Source organism: Osmerus eperlanus, chromosome 8 (assembly GCF_963692335.1).
Source record: "Osmerus eperlanus chromosome 8, fOsmEpe2.1, whole genome shotgun sequence".
Classification (NCBI taxonomy): domain Eukaryota; kingdom Metazoa; phylum Chordata; class Actinopteri; order Osmeriformes; family Osmeridae; genus Osmerus; species Osmerus eperlanus.
In genome coordinates this window covers 15,179,901-15,197,079 of record NC_085025.1, presented here as the reverse complement: position 1 = coordinate 15,197,079, position 17,179 = coordinate 15,179,901, and the positions used below count along the sequence as shown (strand labels likewise).

The window sequence follows — 17,179 nt, the reverse complement described above, 5'->3', positions numbered from 1 at the left end:
GATATATGCATACACAGTTCTGTAGATAACTCCTAGAGTGGAATAAGGGTAGAACAAAAACAGTTTAAAAATAAATTTTGATGCATTCTCTCAGCTGAATTATGGATCAGCTGTAGTCTTTTGTCTTAAGTTGAAGGGAAGAGACAGAGGCGTGGGCGAGGGTGTCAGTGCCCGAATGAGACAGGGAGGGGCGGAATGAAACGAAGGGTAAGAAGAGGATGATGCAGAGGTGGACCTGGGATCTGCTCTCTAACTTTAGAGCTTTTGAGCTGAGCTGACAGCTAACAGGGAAACGTCACCGATAACCGTCAGTTATTATTCGTTATTTAATAGGATCCCCATTGGTGGAGTGGTTGTTTTAGTTTTTTTTTTTGCTTTTGAACAAGTGCTCTCTTAATTCCATTAATTGAATTCCATTTGAACACATTATCTACTTATCATTTCTGACATGATGGAATGTGTTTATAAAGCTTCTCTGGTCCAAGCAGTGTTATACCAACAACAACAAAAAGGAATGTCTTCCAGTAAGGGCTGTTGTTGTTTATGCATCGATGACACAAAAGACCTTGCCAGTAAACACAAAAATCAACATCTTATCAGGTTGTTTAGCACAGGAGCCAGGTTCAACCACACGTTTCCTTGTTTCCGGAAGACTTTCTGGAAAATTCCATAAAAAAGCGTTGAGTCACGCTTAAACGTCCCAACAGTGGAAGGGATTAGAAGTGGGCCAGAGGGGAGTCGTTTTCAGAGACATAAACAGGGACAGTGCTGCACTCCTCGTTAGAGAGTGAATATATAGGATGCTCATCTGGGATGGAAACAGAGTTTTGTTTGGGAATATGAGGTTTTCTGGTAGCGTTTGTGTGTGGGTATGTGTTTGCGTGTTTGTGTGTGAGGGAGAGAGATAGAAAGAGAGATAGAGAGAGAGATATAGAAGCTGTTTTGTTCTGATGTGATAAGATGAGTCAGAACAAACCAGGAACCTGTTGGTCTTAAAGACAACCGAGGCCCCAGCTGCTCCATTCCTGTGTAACAACATTCTATAGTTCAGAGGTCAGGGTTGTGGTGTTTAGTGTTCAGAGTGTTCAGGTGTGTAGATGGATTAGACCAGTCCAACACTTTACAGTACCCAAACCCCCTACACAAAGACCAATTTGATGAAAACAAATGGAAAACGTTTCTACATAGTATATTGTTTGTTAGAATATAATTTACTGAATATGCACAAACTGTTTGAATTTGGAAAACATTTTTGTGCCTCAAGGACTGAGGCAATGTGACTGTATTGTACTTCAATCTGCCATGACATTTTCTGATGGAGGGTCAAGCATGGTTATTCTATTTCCAGTCATCACAACATTATCCCCATTGTGTGTTTGTGTGTCTATGTGTGTGTGTGCCCTGTTGCTGCGTGGGTGTGTGTGTGCCTTGAGCGGGGTGTTATTTGGTGTATGTACAGTATGTTATCTAGCCTGGTCTGGGTACTGTCAGCTGTGCCTTAGGGAGTGGAGAGAAAGGTTGAAACACACACACACATACATACTGGAACATCCAAGTGGGTAGCCCCAAATATTATTCGCTTGAACTGGCTTGACTCAGACAGGCAGTCAGACAGACTGACAGGGAGACAGGGAGACAGGGAGGCAGTGAGACAGGGAGGCAGGGAGACAGAGAGGCAGTGAGACAGGGAGGCAGGGAGACAGACAGGATGTCAATTTGACACAGACAGACGGGCAGGCAGACAATTCTACAGACAACAAGGTTGACATTGGCATTTCCATTTTGACTTCCATCAACAAGTATTCACAATCCTACACACACGCACACACACCCCGCCATAACTTGTAGACGTAGTCTACAAATAGACCCCTGAACCTGACAGATTGGGTTAATTAGCTGTCGAGCTGAGATGTGTGATGATGACGCATCCCAATTAGCACCAGCCACATGTTCCCACCGCCATCTGCCCCCACCCTGGATAAACATGGTGGCACATGACCTGATTATCAAGCCACGGGTACCTCCCTCTCTCCTACCCGCCCATACATCCATCCATTCATCTCCTCACCCATCCATCCATCTCCCCACCCATCTATTTATCTCCCCATCCACCCATCCATCCACCCATCCATCCATCCATCCATCCATCCATCCATCCATCCATAAGAGTTTCTTAAAAGGAGGTAACCCTGTATGGTTTGAGATTCTAGCTAGTAAAACCCCAGTGGTAGTTGTAATGAGTGTTGAACCCAGGTACCCCCAGTTTGCTGTCTCTCTGACAGTCACCTGCACCAACATGTGTAAGGGTGGGGGGTGGCATATGGGTGTGTGGGCGTGGGGGCAACGCTTATGTGTGTGTGAAGATCACAGTGTGTATGTGTGAGGCAGGGCAGGGGGAGTTTTTTATTGGCAGGGGCGTGCGTTTGTGTGTTTGCTGACAACATGTGGGTGTGTGCGTACGTGCCCAGCAGGGTCTTGTGTTTGGGAAGCCCCCCATGCTAGCCCAGCTGATGTGTTCCAGTCCTGGCTGGGTAACCAGAGCTGCCTGGCTGGCTGTCTGGGCCAGGGAAGCAAGCTGACACTGGAGGAGGAGGGGGGGGGGACTACCCCAGGGTATGTGTGTGTGTGTGTGTGTAGCACACACATCTCGCCAGGGGCAACAGGTGCTGGGGGCAACATGAGTACTCCAGGGAATGACAGGACGACATGGCCAGAAAGAGGGAGTGAGAGAAAGAGAGAGAGAGAGAGAGAGAGAGAGGGAGGGAGTGACATTGAGAGAGAGAGAAAGAGAGAGGGGGGCTTTAGGGAGTGACATTGAGAGAGAATTTGCTTTGGGAATCTGTTTTCACTGTTGGAATCGGGGACAGCTGTGTGTGTGTGTGACAGGGGGTCTAGTGGAAAACATGCCGGTTGAGCCGGGGCGAGGGCAGGCAGGGTTATGTAACACTAAACTGGATCCCCGCCGGGGCAGGCTCCCCCTCCCTCGCTCTCCGCTGAGTAGAGCCGCGCATCTTTTATCTCCTCTCTCTTATTCTCACTTTTTCCTCCCCTTTCTCTTTCCTCTCCATCCCTTCTTCTATCTCTTTCTTTCTCTAGTTTCCTCCTCCTCTACCAACCCCCTCCCTCTCTCTTCCTCTCGCTCTCCCTCCCTCAGTCCCTCTCACTTACTCTCTCTCTCTCTCTCGTTTTCGTTCTGTCAAAGTGCCTCCCGCTGCCCCAGGGGCTGCTGGGAGATCCTAGTGTCAAGGGTCGAATCTGGTCGTGACATCAACTTAGAAACTCACCCAAGGGCAGGCTCACACATTCACACACACTCAAACGTACACACACACAGACATACTGTACACACACAAACAAAAACAAAATGGCACTGTATGGATTAATATGTAAGTACTATATATGTAAACACTATATGTCTGGCTGTGTGTGTTTGTGTTGCTTCTTCTGCTGTAGGGTATTCTTTCTTTCGGCTGTTTGGAGTAGTGAATCTCTCCAGACAAGGTTCCTCCCTGATTCTCTGCTCCAGTTACCAAGCTGTTGGATTACATGTTGCTCTGCTCTTTTTAGACCAGCACTTCTGGCTAATTCACATAACATCGTAACGTGTGTACGTGTTTAGGCTTTTGTGTGTTTTTGTGTTTTGGGCTTGAGTGCGTTGATGTGTGTCTGTCAACGAGTGCGTTTGTGTGTGTGTGTATTCAGTCCTTGCCGTGACGCCCAAATATAACAGCGTGATTGCTTAAAACGGTTCCTCCTCCCCCTTTCTGTGCTCTTCACAGGAAGTTTCACATTTGTCCATGTCTGTCCTAGCTGTGCCATCTCTTCACACTGTCCATGTGTGTGTGTGCATGTGTGTGTCTCTATTGCCACCAGAAGGAAACATCACTTTCATGTCTTTCAGGCTCTTAAACGAAGCCCCTGTGGAAGCGGTGATGTAAATCGGTTCAAAAGAATATTATATGACTTCAACTTTACCCATCAGCCACTGGGGCGCATATGATGCAAGTTCTGGCATCGCCGTGGATACTTAATTAATCCGAGTTAACGGGAAAGCTCTTTGATAAAGATATCAGGATCTGGAACAGGATCCCCGAAGGCCAGGAAGACCTGCAGACACATCCCTCTTATTAAACATTGATGCACTAAAGAGGCAAAGATTAAAGTATCCCAATTAACTCTGTGTTCGTCTGCTGTTGTCCTGCGGAACGGAGCGAGCGTTTATGTCACGTTGGGGGTTTGTTTTCGTGCCGGTGGCTTGTTCGATTTGCGATCCTGTGTTTTCACTCTCGCACGTGAGGAGTAGGAAGGGGAGGGGTATTGCGGGGTGGATGCCAGGAGAGAGGGTGATCAATGAGGGGTGATCTGTCCCAATGACATTGTGTTGCACCACAGGCATGTCTCAAAAGTGGAGTTAATCACCAGCCTCCAGTATGGAAACGCAAACATCTAACGTCTAGAGTCTAGACCAAGACTAGCTGATGACTGGCTATCTAATGCAAATTTCCAGATTGTCAGATAGCTAAAGACAAGCTAATGCTAATACCCAGGTTGTCAGATAGCTAGAGACCAGCTAATGCTAATACCCAGGTTGTCAGATAGCTAAAGACCAGCTAATGCTAATGCCCAGGTTGTTAGATAGCTAAAGACCAGCTAAAGGCTAGATGACTGGCCATCTCAGGGTCGCCTCTGGGTTGTGTATGTGTGTGTTCCAAGCTACCCCATAAGTAGGTCAAAGGAGGTTAGGTATTCTGGGATGTGTAAATAGGATTCCCCAGGAACAATGGGATCATCGCAGGCTAAATTTAACCATGAGGATTTGACCTGCACTGGCTTGCATGGGACAGGGGTAGGCATTTAAAAGAGCTAACTGGGTTAGTTGTGCAGCTAAGATAATCAGGTTAGTGCTGGTGTCCTTCCTAAACCCTGGTGTGTCTTTCCTGTGATGTCTAAGATGTCCTAATGCTGTGTCACAGCTAGAGGAGAGGTGGAGGCAACAATAGAAACCTATGGAGAACTGTGTGTGTGTGTGTGTGTGTAGGGGCAGGGGGAGTGATTATTACAGTGTTGTTCTGCCCCTCAAGGTACCCTACAGGAGGACCACCCCCTAGTCAGGTCCACCCATGCTAGGTTCACATTATTGCGTATTTTTAGGATCTGCCTGCAGAATGTGGGCGTGCTCTGAATTTCTGTGCTACATACTGATAGGCTACTGTGTTGGAGTCGTAAAACATCTGTTCTGATTGGTCAAACTCATCCCTATGGACCTAAAAGTTGGGATGAAGTTGAGGTAAAACCCACCGGCGGCCAGTTTGTCAAACATAGTTTGACAAAATTTGAACTAGGCTTAAGGCTTTCTAACACACACAAACACACACACTCACCACACACAACTGCTCTGCCTCTTCACCTTCTCCAACCCTCTCTTTGCAGTCTCGCCGTGCTCAAAGACAGCGCAAACTGGCAGAGGTTAAGAAGACAAACGAGAGAACAGGAAAGACAAACAGACAGAGAGAGGGAGAAAGGGCCTGTCTACCTCCTGCCTGCACGCGTGTGTGTGTAAAGTGCGTGCGTGTGCACGCTCAGCCTGCTGAGGAGCGGGCTGTAGGAAGATCCTGTGCGTGGTGTGTTGTGTAAGCCCTCAAGGGGCCCCATTGCTATTTCAGTCCTGGATATGCGTCACGCCTGGGTATTTTCTCTGGTGACCGACCCTGCTTCACTAGGGCTCATAGCTAGCATAGCACACACTTGCTACAACAGTGTCTGGCTCGCAGGCTGGCTGACTGACTGTGTGGCTGACTGACTGGCTGTCTGGCTCTCTGGCTGTTTAGCGGGCTTCCTGGCTGGCTGGCTAGCTGGCTGGATAGCTGGTTGATGATCTCGCCCAAGCCTGGTCAGAGGAGATCTAAGGACAGAGGGAAACGGAGGAATGGATGGAAGGATGGCTGTAACAGCGCAGGAATGCTTCTGATGAACAGGGGAGAGAGGGACAGGGGAGCTGATACAGACAGGTCGGTCTCCTTCTCTGCCTCTGTCCCGTTTTGCTCTTTCTTTCTCTCTCTCTCTCTCTCTCTCTCTCTCTCTCTCTCTCTCTCTCTCTCTCTCTCTCTCTCTCTCTCTCTCTCTTTCTCTGTCTCTCTCTATTTGTATCTCTCATACTGTATATGAAATCATGGTTGGGAGTCCAGGTGCTTGTGTTAAGAAGGGATAGTTCTGTTGTCCTGTCGTTGTTTGAGTGTATTACAGTACATGTGAGTGTGTGTGAGTGTGGGTGAGGGGAATGACAGCGGTGGCTCGAGCGCATCTGGCACAGGCACACACACAGGCGTAGCGGAGGGAGTGCGTTGAGGTGTTTCCTGTGTGTTGTCCTAACATGCAGCAGCGCTGACTGACAATGTGTGCGTGTGTGTGTGCAGTCAATCCCTGCCTGTGGGTGTTTTCTCTGTGTGTGTGTGTCTCAGCTCTCCCATATCAGGAGCTGTGTATGTATGCTTAGCAAGGCAGGCATTTCCTATAAGTGTAGTGGATAAGACAAAAACCTGTGATATAACCTGACCTCTGGACCTCTCCCTCTCTTTCTGTCTCTCCTCCTCTATCTCTCCTTCTTTCCTTCCCTCCTCTATGTTTTCCTCGATTACTAACGTTTCTCTCTTTTTTGTCCCGCTGTGTGGATGCACATGCTATTTTGTCTCTGACTGAGGGCACACACACACATATACACACACAGACACACACAAACATAATGGGGCCAGCTAACAATCTCACACAGGGGTGTCAGTTCCCTCTATTAACCAAAGGACACCCTCCTGGTTTTGTTCACAGACACACACTCAAACACACTTCTCCAGAGAAAAATGTTGACTAACAAGAGTCGAGACATTAACAACACATTAGCACCCTGTCTTCTGCTTAGTCTGTCTGTCTCTATCTGTAACCTGTCCATCTCTATGGCTTTATCTCTAGCCTGTCTCTCTCTCTCTCTCTCTCTCTCTCTCTCTCTCTCTCTCTCTCTCTCTCTCTCTCTCTCTCTCTCTCTCTCTCTTTCTCTCTCTCTTGCCTGTCTGTCTGTCTGTCTGTCTGACTCTCTCTCTCTATGCTGTTTCTCTCTTCCTCTAACCTGCCTGTACAGTAGGTCGTTCCTCTACGCACGTCTTTCTGTCTTGCCTGTCCGTAATGACTCTCTCTACCCGTCTCTCTGTTTCTCTCGAACATGCCTGTCTATATCGCAGGTCTCTCTGCCTGTCTATCTCTATCTGATCTGTGAGGAGGAGCATGTTTATGTGACAGCTGTGGAATGAGGAGTGCACTAAAAACAATGCAATAACGTTAATTCCCAAACTCGGTTGCTGGGTTTGTTGCTGTGACTCCCCCTGCTCAGCACTCGCAGACAGTCAGGGAAAACCTGGCTGTAGCAGAGGTGGTTTGAAACAATTGTGTTGACGATGAAGATGAAGCCACAATGTGTGTGTATATCCCCTCTGGCACACCGACGGTTGGGTAATGGTCTACAGGTTTGGCTGCAGCATTCCCCAACACTTGTTTTCTGTTTGCTATTATTTGATTACTTTCCACCTTGTACATGTGATAGTGAGTGTATGTGTGTGTGTGTGTGTGTGTGTATAAAGGGATAATAGGTCTTGTAGTAAGAGGGGGGTCCCCCTACTTAGTTTTTCCACATTACTGGTGTTTGCTGTTTGCCTCGGGCTGCTGTCGCTCTCCACTGTATTTGTGTGTGTGTGTGTGTGTGTGTGTGTGTGTGTGTGTGCGTGCGTGCGTGTGTGTGTTAACCTGAGCTGTGTGACCTTGCCCAGAGTCATTCATGTGTCTGAATAAGAGGAGGAAGAATATTAACACCTCAGCACTTTTATCGGCCGTCCTCCCGCTCTCCTTCCCTCTCCTCCTCTCTTTCTGCCTCCACCGTATTCCCCTCCCTTCCCTCCTCTCTTCCTCCCTCAGTCTTCTCCCCTTTCCTTGCTTGCCCCGTCTCCGTCGGCCACCTTCTTTTTCCTCAGTCCCTCTCTCTGCCTTTGCCGTTTGTTCTGTCTCTTTGTCTCTTTCTCCTTTTCTCTCTCTCTCTCTCTCTCTCTCTCTCTCTCTCTCTCTCTCTCTCTCTCTCTCTCTCTCTCTCTCTCTCTCTCTCTCTCTCTCTCTCTCTCTTTCTCTCTCTCCCTCCCCCCTCTCTCTCTCTTGCTCTCCCCCTCCCTCTCCACCTCCATCTCCTTGTTCCTCTCCCTCATACCCCCCTCCCCCCCTCCAGGTCACAGTGACGGTGCAGTTAGTCATGGTGCTGATATTGAGCCAGTATCGAGCGTTTTACTGTATGTCGAGATAGCCTGCCCGGATACCGTGCAGTATGTGATACACCAGACGATTTTCAGTGCATGTATCTGAAATTCTGTCTCTCGCGTGACCATTTAGTCATTGTTGTGTTGTGTCACAAGTGACATTTTTGGCACTTGTGTTAGCTAGAAGTGTTATGTGTTCAAAAGCTTGTTATCTAAAGGTATCAGGTTCAAAATGTGCTAATTCTGTTTTATTGTGCTCTTTTATGATTCTTACCATTGGAGGCGACTGCCTTTACCCAACTTTGGACAATTTTGGAAAATACCTTTGACTTGGCCCATCGAATTTTGTTACCAGATGTGTAGTTACGAAATTCGATTGGCCAACAAAGGGTTCTAAAAAGTGTGAAACCGAAGTTGACTTCATCCAAGTAAAGGGGGGGTCAGATGGCTGAGCGGTTAGGGAGTCGGGCTATTAATCAGAAGGTTGTTGGTTCGATTCCCGGCTGTGCAAAATGACATTGTGTCCTTGGGCAAGGCACTTCACCCTACTTGCCTCGGGGAGAATGTCCCTGTACTTACTGTAAGTCGCTCTGGATAAGAGTGTCTGCTAAATGTAAATGTAAATCCAAAGAGGTCAAATTAGAATGACCGTGTGGAACTGAAAGTGTTCAATCACAAAAAAAAGCTTGCTTGGGTTGGCGTCAAAATAGCTTCTTTATCAGTGTGTTGTGGTCCTTCCAGTACTGTTGACTCTCTTGACCTATATCTCTCCTTCTCTCTCTCTTTATCCTCCCTCTGTCTCTCTCTTCCTCCCTCTCTCCCTCTCTCTCTCTGTGTAGGAGGTAACGTGAACACACAGCTCCTATTACTCATGGCAACTCCACTTCCTCCAAGCCATTCAATATACACCTCTGAATGGATACCCCCGCACACACACACACACACACTGTACTAAAGTGCTACACACACCCATTCGCCCACTCCTGTACAAAAGTATTGTACAGGAACGGAAGCAATCTCACTGAAATGTCACTAAATAGACTCAAATTGAAAGATAAACGATGTTGAAATCTGGATAGACATCCCACTCATTCTGCTGTCGTTTGAAGGCTTCTCTCACGCTTTCAACTTCGACACTCTCTAAAAGTATCTCAGCCTAGGTCGGCCTGAGACATCGACCTTACTCCCTCTCCTTATCCTTCTTCCTTCCTCCTCCATCCCTCCTTCTCCACACTCTCTTCCATCCCTTCCATTCCCTTCCTGTCAGGCAGCTCAGGGCCTGGTGTGCTGGCATGCGGGGTGGCAGGAGATGTTGTGTGTGTCTCTGCTGGCCAGCCTGGCCATGCCCCAAGCTCTGGCTCTGAGAGGGGCTGGACAGAAGGTGTGACGAGCTTAGACCACACATACCGGGCAGGAGGGAGGGAGGACAGAAGAAGTGAGGGAAGGTGAGGAGGGAGGACTGAGGGTGGGAGGCAGGGTGACAGAGAGGGAGAATAGGAGGGAGTGAGGCATAAATGAGAGGCTTCACAGGGAGGTGAGAGGGCTGTTCTGAGTGTGTGCGTGTGTGTGTGTGTCTGTGTGTGTGTGTGTGACAGGTAGAGATCGAGAGAAACGTTCACAGGTCAGACTTGTGTGTCACACTGGACCTCCAACCTGCCTGTCATCTGCTCCAGGTCACCACATACACACACACGTACGCTCACAGATCCTACAGTATGTCTGACTGTAAGTATGGTAGTGTATCTACGCAGACCAACATTGTGTTCTTTCTGAATGTTAGTCTGCAGTTCCCCCTGCTTGTTGTGCTTGAGTTGTGAGCAATCTAGTTGTGTGTGCATGTGTTTGTGCATGTATGTGTGTGTGTGTTGGCATGTATGTGTATGTGTGTGCGTGTATGTGTGTGTGTTGTCTTATGAGCTAGTTTATGATCAGCTGACCGAACTGGAAGGAGGAGAGTAGCAGAGGAGGCCGAGAGAGAAACTGCCTTTGTCTGCTAGGGGACGAGAGAGGGAAAAGGAGAGAGAGAGGGAGGGAAAAGTGAGAAATCAACACAAACAGTGGGGGAGGGGAAGGGGTGGGGGAAATAAAGCAAAACAAAGATAACTGCTGACTCAAAAGCACACCACCTCATCACACTATCATAATGTTACACCTGCCACAGTGACAGTCCTACCTGTCTGTTGTTCACTCTGGCTGCCTGCCATCTGACCGTCCGTCCGTCTGTCTGTATGCCCACGTCTGTCTGTCTGCCCACTGGTCTGCATATCTGTCCATATTGTCTGTCTGTTAGCCAGGCTGTCATGTCTGTCTCCCTTCGGACTCTTTCTAATTAAACATCACAGTGTTGTCCACGTGGAGACTATGGTACACACACACACACACACACAGCTTTCCCAGAGGTCCCCCAGCAGATGTGTGTGTGTGTGTGTGTGTCTGGGGATAGTCAGGAATGCGAAAGCTAGTAACGCACCTCGGATTTTCCATTCCTGCTGCGTACACGTCCTATTATCAATTTTATACGAAACGAGGAAAATTCCTTCTTGTCTATGGCAGCTGTGTGTGTGTGTGTGTGTGTGGTTGTCTTATGGTGTTTACGTGGCCAACGGCGGCCCCTTCATGTCCAGTTTAATAGCCGTAAAAAACAAACACTGGTTCTCTATCGCTGGTCTGTCTACTGGTCTCTCTCTCTCTCTCTGGTCTTTCAGACAGCCTTCTTGTCTTGCTTTGGTCTCTCTCTTTTTTTCTGACTGTCTGGGTCTCTGACCCAGACTGACTGTTTTACTCTGTTAAATGTGGTATTTTACTCATGTGGCCTTTTCTCTACTGGACTACTCCTTTATCCTATTCAATTTTTTTCTATTCCATTCTATTTTATTGTGAGCTCAGACGTCAGGGGGCTATCTCCAGTGTGCTGTAACACACACACACACGCACGTATGTCTACACATTCATTCACACATACATGTTTGTACAGTACTTTTGACACACATTGACACTCACACTAAGTTACCCTACAGTAACCTCTGTCTGTCAGACAGAAATACATTTGAAAACTGGAACGCACATGGCTAATATAAAATCACAGGGTTACTATAGGAACAGAGGGTTACTATAGGAACACAGGGTTACCAGAGGAACAGAGGGATAGTCAAACTGTTGGTCTTGTTAGAGTTCTACATTTTACCCTTCATCGGGAGCACACACACTAGTAAACTGGACCTCTTGAGGCACGTGTCCTTATTCTGTGTATGTGTGTGTACGTGCGTGTGTGTGCAGCAGTGTGTCCTTGTCCCCTCTAGACATGGAAAATCCGTCACCTCCAGATGTTCCTAATGAGGCTTTTATTGATGCAGGCGACGAGGCCCAGACACACACACACATACGTAAACACAACCGCACACACAGGTCTAACTCGATATCTGTGATGTTGCGGAACGCTGGGACAGAGGGATGGAAACTCCAGATCCGGTTCCCACCCCCCCCCCCCCCCCTCACCCCCCCACACACACACACACACACTCCCACCCCCCTTACTCCCTTCACCCCCGAGAGCCAAGAGTGGATTCTTCCACCTGTAGAAGGAGGAAGAAAAGAGGCCGGTTAAGAGAGCGAATGCCCTCTGGACACCAAGCTTGGTGACTGCTTTAGAGGAGGAGTTGGGAGGGAGACAGAGCAGTCACTAAACCTTGTTTGTGTGTTTGGCATGAGGCAGTTTTCTGTGTGTATGTATAGCCGTGTTCCCTGTCTGGTTGTTTTTGTGTGTGCGTGTTGCTATGTGTTCCACGTCGGTCCGTGTTTATGTGTGTATGTGTGTTCCATGGGAGGTGTTTAGTCATGGCGAGAAAGAAGGTTCCAGATCCTCTGTTGTTCAGGGAACAGGATGGAATCTGAGGAGCTTTCTTCCACTGGAAGTTTCCTACTCTACCAGCCGGTGTAGACATAGACACACACACACAGGGTAGACTGTGTGTGTTTTGGTAAACTTGAATGAAACAGGCTTCCACTGCAAGACAGGAAATGGTTTTGTAGTTTCTCTCAGTCTTTGTTGTAACGGCGATAGTGGGAGACCCTGGGAATTCTGCCTCTGTCCTTCGGGTGACCACTTCCTATGTGCTCTCTGAAGACTTCCTGTCGTGTCAGAGAGCTCCTGCTGCTGTCTGGCTCTCTAAGAGGAAGACCTTGTTGCCTTGGTGCTGTTTTTTACACAGAGACGCACACAAACACACACACATAAACACTGGCAGACATGGAACAATGCAACACAGTGACTCTTCAGAGCTAATAGGAACTAGGTGTGTACATGAGTGAGTAGAAGAGTGATAAAGAGATTGAGAAAGAAGGAAGAGGAAGGTCTAGAGAGATACAGAGAAAGGGAGACAGAGAGAAAGAAGGAGTTACACAGAAAAGGTGAGAGAGAAGGAGAAAGCGAGAGATAGAAGAGAGAGAGAAAGACAGGGTAAAGGAATGCGGATGTAAGCCTAAACAGAATCCTAACAGCGTTTCCATTCCCCCAGGACTCATTATCACGGTACAGAGGTAGCAGTATGTTGGTAGTTTATCCTGAACATCTATATCATTCATAGCACGCACACGCACACCCGCTCTCACACACACACGCCCTGCCAGCACCAAGGCCACAGCAGAGATTTGTGTAAAACCAGTGTGTCCTTGATCATAGCTCTCTCAGACACAAACACACATACACACACACACACACACACACCAACAGGGACACATAATAGGCATTTTCCTTCTCTCTCTAATTCTAAATCAATTCAATTGCATTTTATACAGTGGCCTTCATTGCTTTGAAGGTTCAGGTTGTCATTTGTTGGTCAATCAGCAAGTTAGTCAACCAGTCAGTCAGCACTGAGCAAAAAGCAAAAAGCAATCTGGTCCAGTGCAATCATGTTGACTGTCTCAGTGACCCTACACACCTGTACCGTGTGTCAGAGCCCACAGATGTGCTGATCTAAGATGGGGAGGGATTGTGTCAACCTCCCTGTGTACAGTACGACCGCTTCGTTTACAGTAAAGATGACACAATTCACAACTTTCTGGTTATTGGCCAATCGGGTTTCACTTCCCTGTATTGCTTCTCCCACTGTCTGAAATTAGTTGATAAAGTGGTGGTGTGTGTCTGTCAGGTGGTGTGTGAGGTGTCACGGGTAGGAATAGGCAGGGTCGACCAGAGAGGGATAAACAAAACCATTCAGACAGATTTAGTAGGCATGACTGTCTGGCTATGTCTGTGTGTGTTTGTGGACTAAGGAAATAGGATAGATCCTCTATCCTATCTGCTGATAATGTAGATTCCCATCTTTCCATCTCCCTCTCTCTCCTTCCTCTTAACTCTGTCTCACCCTCTTTTATTGTCTTAGTCTCTCGCTCCCCTCTCCTTTCCCTTTCTCTCCTTTCCTTTCTCCTCTCCTCTCACCCCCTCTCCTTTCCTCTCCCCTCCTCATCTCTCCACTCCTCTCCTCTCACTGGAGTGACATTGTCCTGCTGTATAATTCAGACCTGCCAGCCAGGTTGCCAGAGAAGTGGGACACCCTCTTGCTCTGCTTAGCTTAGCTGCAATATTCATGCTCTCTGAAGCTCAGTCATTGTTATTATTATACTAGTAGAACGCAGTGAGCGCCTGTGTGTGTGTGTGTACATTCGTGAGTGTGTTCGTCATAAGTAGCCTAGTTATCGCCAACAGAGAACTACAGCGACGGACGGACAGATGAGTAGACAGAGAAAGGGTTATTTTCTCCTCCTCTCTTGTTCCTCTCATCATGTGGACTGATTTGTTGGATGTCTGTCCTTTCACAACATTCCTGTCCAAAATTTGTCAGAGTTAGGACGAGTCATATACACCGGCGCAAGTCTCACACACACACACACACACACACACACACACACACACACACACACACACGTACACTTTTGAGACACCCTGCTCCTAACAAGGACTGATAAGATGTTCTCGTCCCTGTGTTAAGAGCCCTACATGTGTAACACTGCATAGTCTATCTAATCTTCTGAACAGGAGATACAAAGAGAAAGGGAGAGGGTGGAGGAGAGAGAGGAAGAGAAAGAAAGCCATTAAAAGTCCAAACGAGAGAGAGAGAGACATGGAGCAGGGAGCAAGTGACAGGGCCAGGGAAACTGTTTGTGTTGATGAATGCGTAAAAGTCCTGGGTGGAAATCCTGGGAGTTCTCAGAACGGAAATGTGTTTTATGTGACTGACGTCTTACTGCCTGGGCTGCTGATCTCGCCCTGATTCTGAGAAGCCAGTGAATCACAGGATTCACATGTTTCACTTTTTACTTTGAGTTGTAATGCGAATGGCATGTGCTCTGAAATCTTCGACACTCTTGTACACTATGCAAGTTGTTTGAGGGAAAATACTATCGTTTTAAATGAGCCTTGAGCCAACTTGTAAATGTCTTTACTTCACCTGACATAAAGGCTTTGGTATGAACTGGTGGGGTGTTGTCAGATTTCTCAGAAGTGAGATTCACACAGGTTCACTCACATTCAGGCATGCCACACACACACACACACACACTAGCACACCCACTCACACACCAAACCCTGATTTGCTTTTTGATTTCTACACCGCTCTCATTATTTTAAGGTGTGAACCAGTGTGTTCTAGTGTGATGTTGCAGAAGTGTATTTGTGCACGTGTGTGAGTGTGTGTGTGTGCGTCTTTGTACAGCTACTACCCAGATAGTTACTACTGGAAAAAGTTCACTCTACTCTTCTTGTCAATCATAAATCAGGACTACTGTAGTCAGTCCAGAGTCAAAACAAAAATACTGTAGTCAGTCTAGAGTCACACCAAGACTACTATAGTAAGTCTAGAGTCACAGCAAGACTACTAGTCAGTCTAGAGTCACAGCAAGACTACTGTAGTCAGTCTAAAGTCACAGCAAGACCAAAACGAACTGGTCTGAGGAGCATAGCCTAATGGTAGACGCAGAAACAGCTGTACCAATCAGGAATAACTCTGCATTTCAGGGAGTTTCATCAGCATATGTATATCTGTCTGTGTGTGTGTGTAAGTTGGTTGGGGTTGCGGAGTGTGTTTGTGTGTGAGAGTGTGTGTGTATCTGTGAGTGTGTTAGGGTGCATTTATTTTCAGGAGGAAATGACACAGGAAGTGAGTTCCCCTGGCAGCAGGAAGTATCTATGCCTTCAGCCCTGTGCCCAGAACCTTGTTGCTGGTGCTGGTTGCTGGTGCTGATCCATGCCCTCGTGTGTGTTTGTGTGTGTGTCATGAGTAACGGGATGATTGCTCTCTGCTTAACCTACAGCTCAAGCAAGTCTGTTTCTCTCTTATAAGACCTCTCTCTGTCTAACATGGAGGCAACTGCACTTTCTCAAAGGCCTTCAAGAAACCCCTGACATACACACACACACTCACACATACAATCACACACACACTCTCTTTGTCTTGCACACACTCTGCCATAAAACTCTCAGTTCTGTTCCACCCAGCCAAACCAAAGTCTCTACTGTCTCCTAAAATCTACTGATAGAGAGAGGGAGAGAGAGCGAGAGAAAGAGAGAAAGAGAGAGGGAAAGAGAGAGAGAGGGTAGAGAGAGGTGGGGGCAGAAGGTGTAGAGTAGTGGAGGCTAGGCAGATGGGTTGTGATTGGTGCAACAAGCTGACTCACAGTTTGTCTGGTCCAATTATGCAGCCTTGCAGAACTGGAGTGGGTGGACCTGTCAATGAAGTCTCAAAGCCAACACACACTCACACACACACACACACACACACACACACACACACATACACAGATGAACTTTACAACCCACAAGGAAGAGGGGTCTTAAGGATGAAGTAGGAAGTGGAGGTGGGAGATGGAGAGATGTTTGTGATGGAGAATTTGGGGGGAATTTTAGGGAGAACAGTTGGTGTCACCCACTAAACTGCTGCTACTGCTGTATGTGTGTACTTGTGTGCGTGTCTGTGTGTGTGTCAGTGTGCGAGCGTGCGTGTGTGTCTGTGTGTATGTGTGTCTGTGTCCGTTTGTGTCTGTGCGTGTTAGTGTGCGAGCGTGAATGTGTGTGTCTGTATGTGTCTGTGTATGTCAGGGTGTGTGTCTGCGGGTGTCAGTGTGTGTGGGTGTGTCTCTGTCACTGAGTGAGAGGATGACACTTATTACCGGGGTGGTGAGGGTGTCCTGTGTGTGTCTCTTCAGCACGCCCGGCGGTCTTTCTGGGTGATTAAGGCGTATTGACGGCCATGTGGTACCCAGCTGGGTCCGGCCTGATCCTGGCACAAACACACAGACCACGCACACACACACACACACACACGCACACACACACACTAGTTGGGGCTTGATGTGGCACTGGCATAACAAAACAACATCCAGCATGTCAGGAGAATCCCAGAAAGGATACGGTGTCTTTTGACTACCAGGTTAACAATACCAGTCATAACGTTTGACACACAAACACTCGAAGATGCTGTGACATATCCAGGGATGCAGAGCCGCTGTCCCATCCCTCCCAGCACCAGGGACAGCTGGCCCATTCACGGCCCGGTCGTGGGCGTCTATGTGAAACTGGTTCCTCCTCCCTGAACGGCTGATGATCTACGGCTCATCTGTTAATCAACGCTTCGCTCCACAAAAGCTGGGCTGACAGGGCTCAGAGGAAGGGAGGGCCTCGAACCAGAGGGAGACAACGCGAAAGAGGGAAAGAGAGAGAGGGAAGGAGAGAGGGAGGGAGGGACACGGTGAGAGAGAGGGAAGGTGAGAGAAAGAGAGAGCCAGAGGGTGAGAGAAAGAGAGAGAGAGAGGGCGAGAGAAAGAGAAAGAGAGAGAGGGCAAGGGAGAGAGCCAAGCGACAACATGAATACCACTCGCCGACAACATAAACAATAGTTTTTGTG

The 17,179-nt window shown here is 47.9% G+C and overlaps 1 protein-coding gene across 3 annotated transcripts in view; it reads left to right on the top strand.

Annotated features, from left to right (window-relative positions):
* Positions 1 to 17,179, top strand: part of hivep2a (HIVEP zinc finger 2a) — a 54,883-nt gene that overhangs the window by 14,897 nt on the left and 22,807 nt on the right. The window contains exon 1 of one of the 3 annotated variants that reach the window (XM_062467789.1): positions 5,670 to 6,008. The exons of the other annotated variants lie outside the window; for them this stretch is intronic. The gene's annotated coding sequence lies outside the window, so the exon portion shown is untranslated. Of the gene's footprint in view, positions 1 to 5,669; positions 6,009 to 17,179 lie in introns of those variants that run through there. 3 annotated transcript variants of the gene reach the window in all.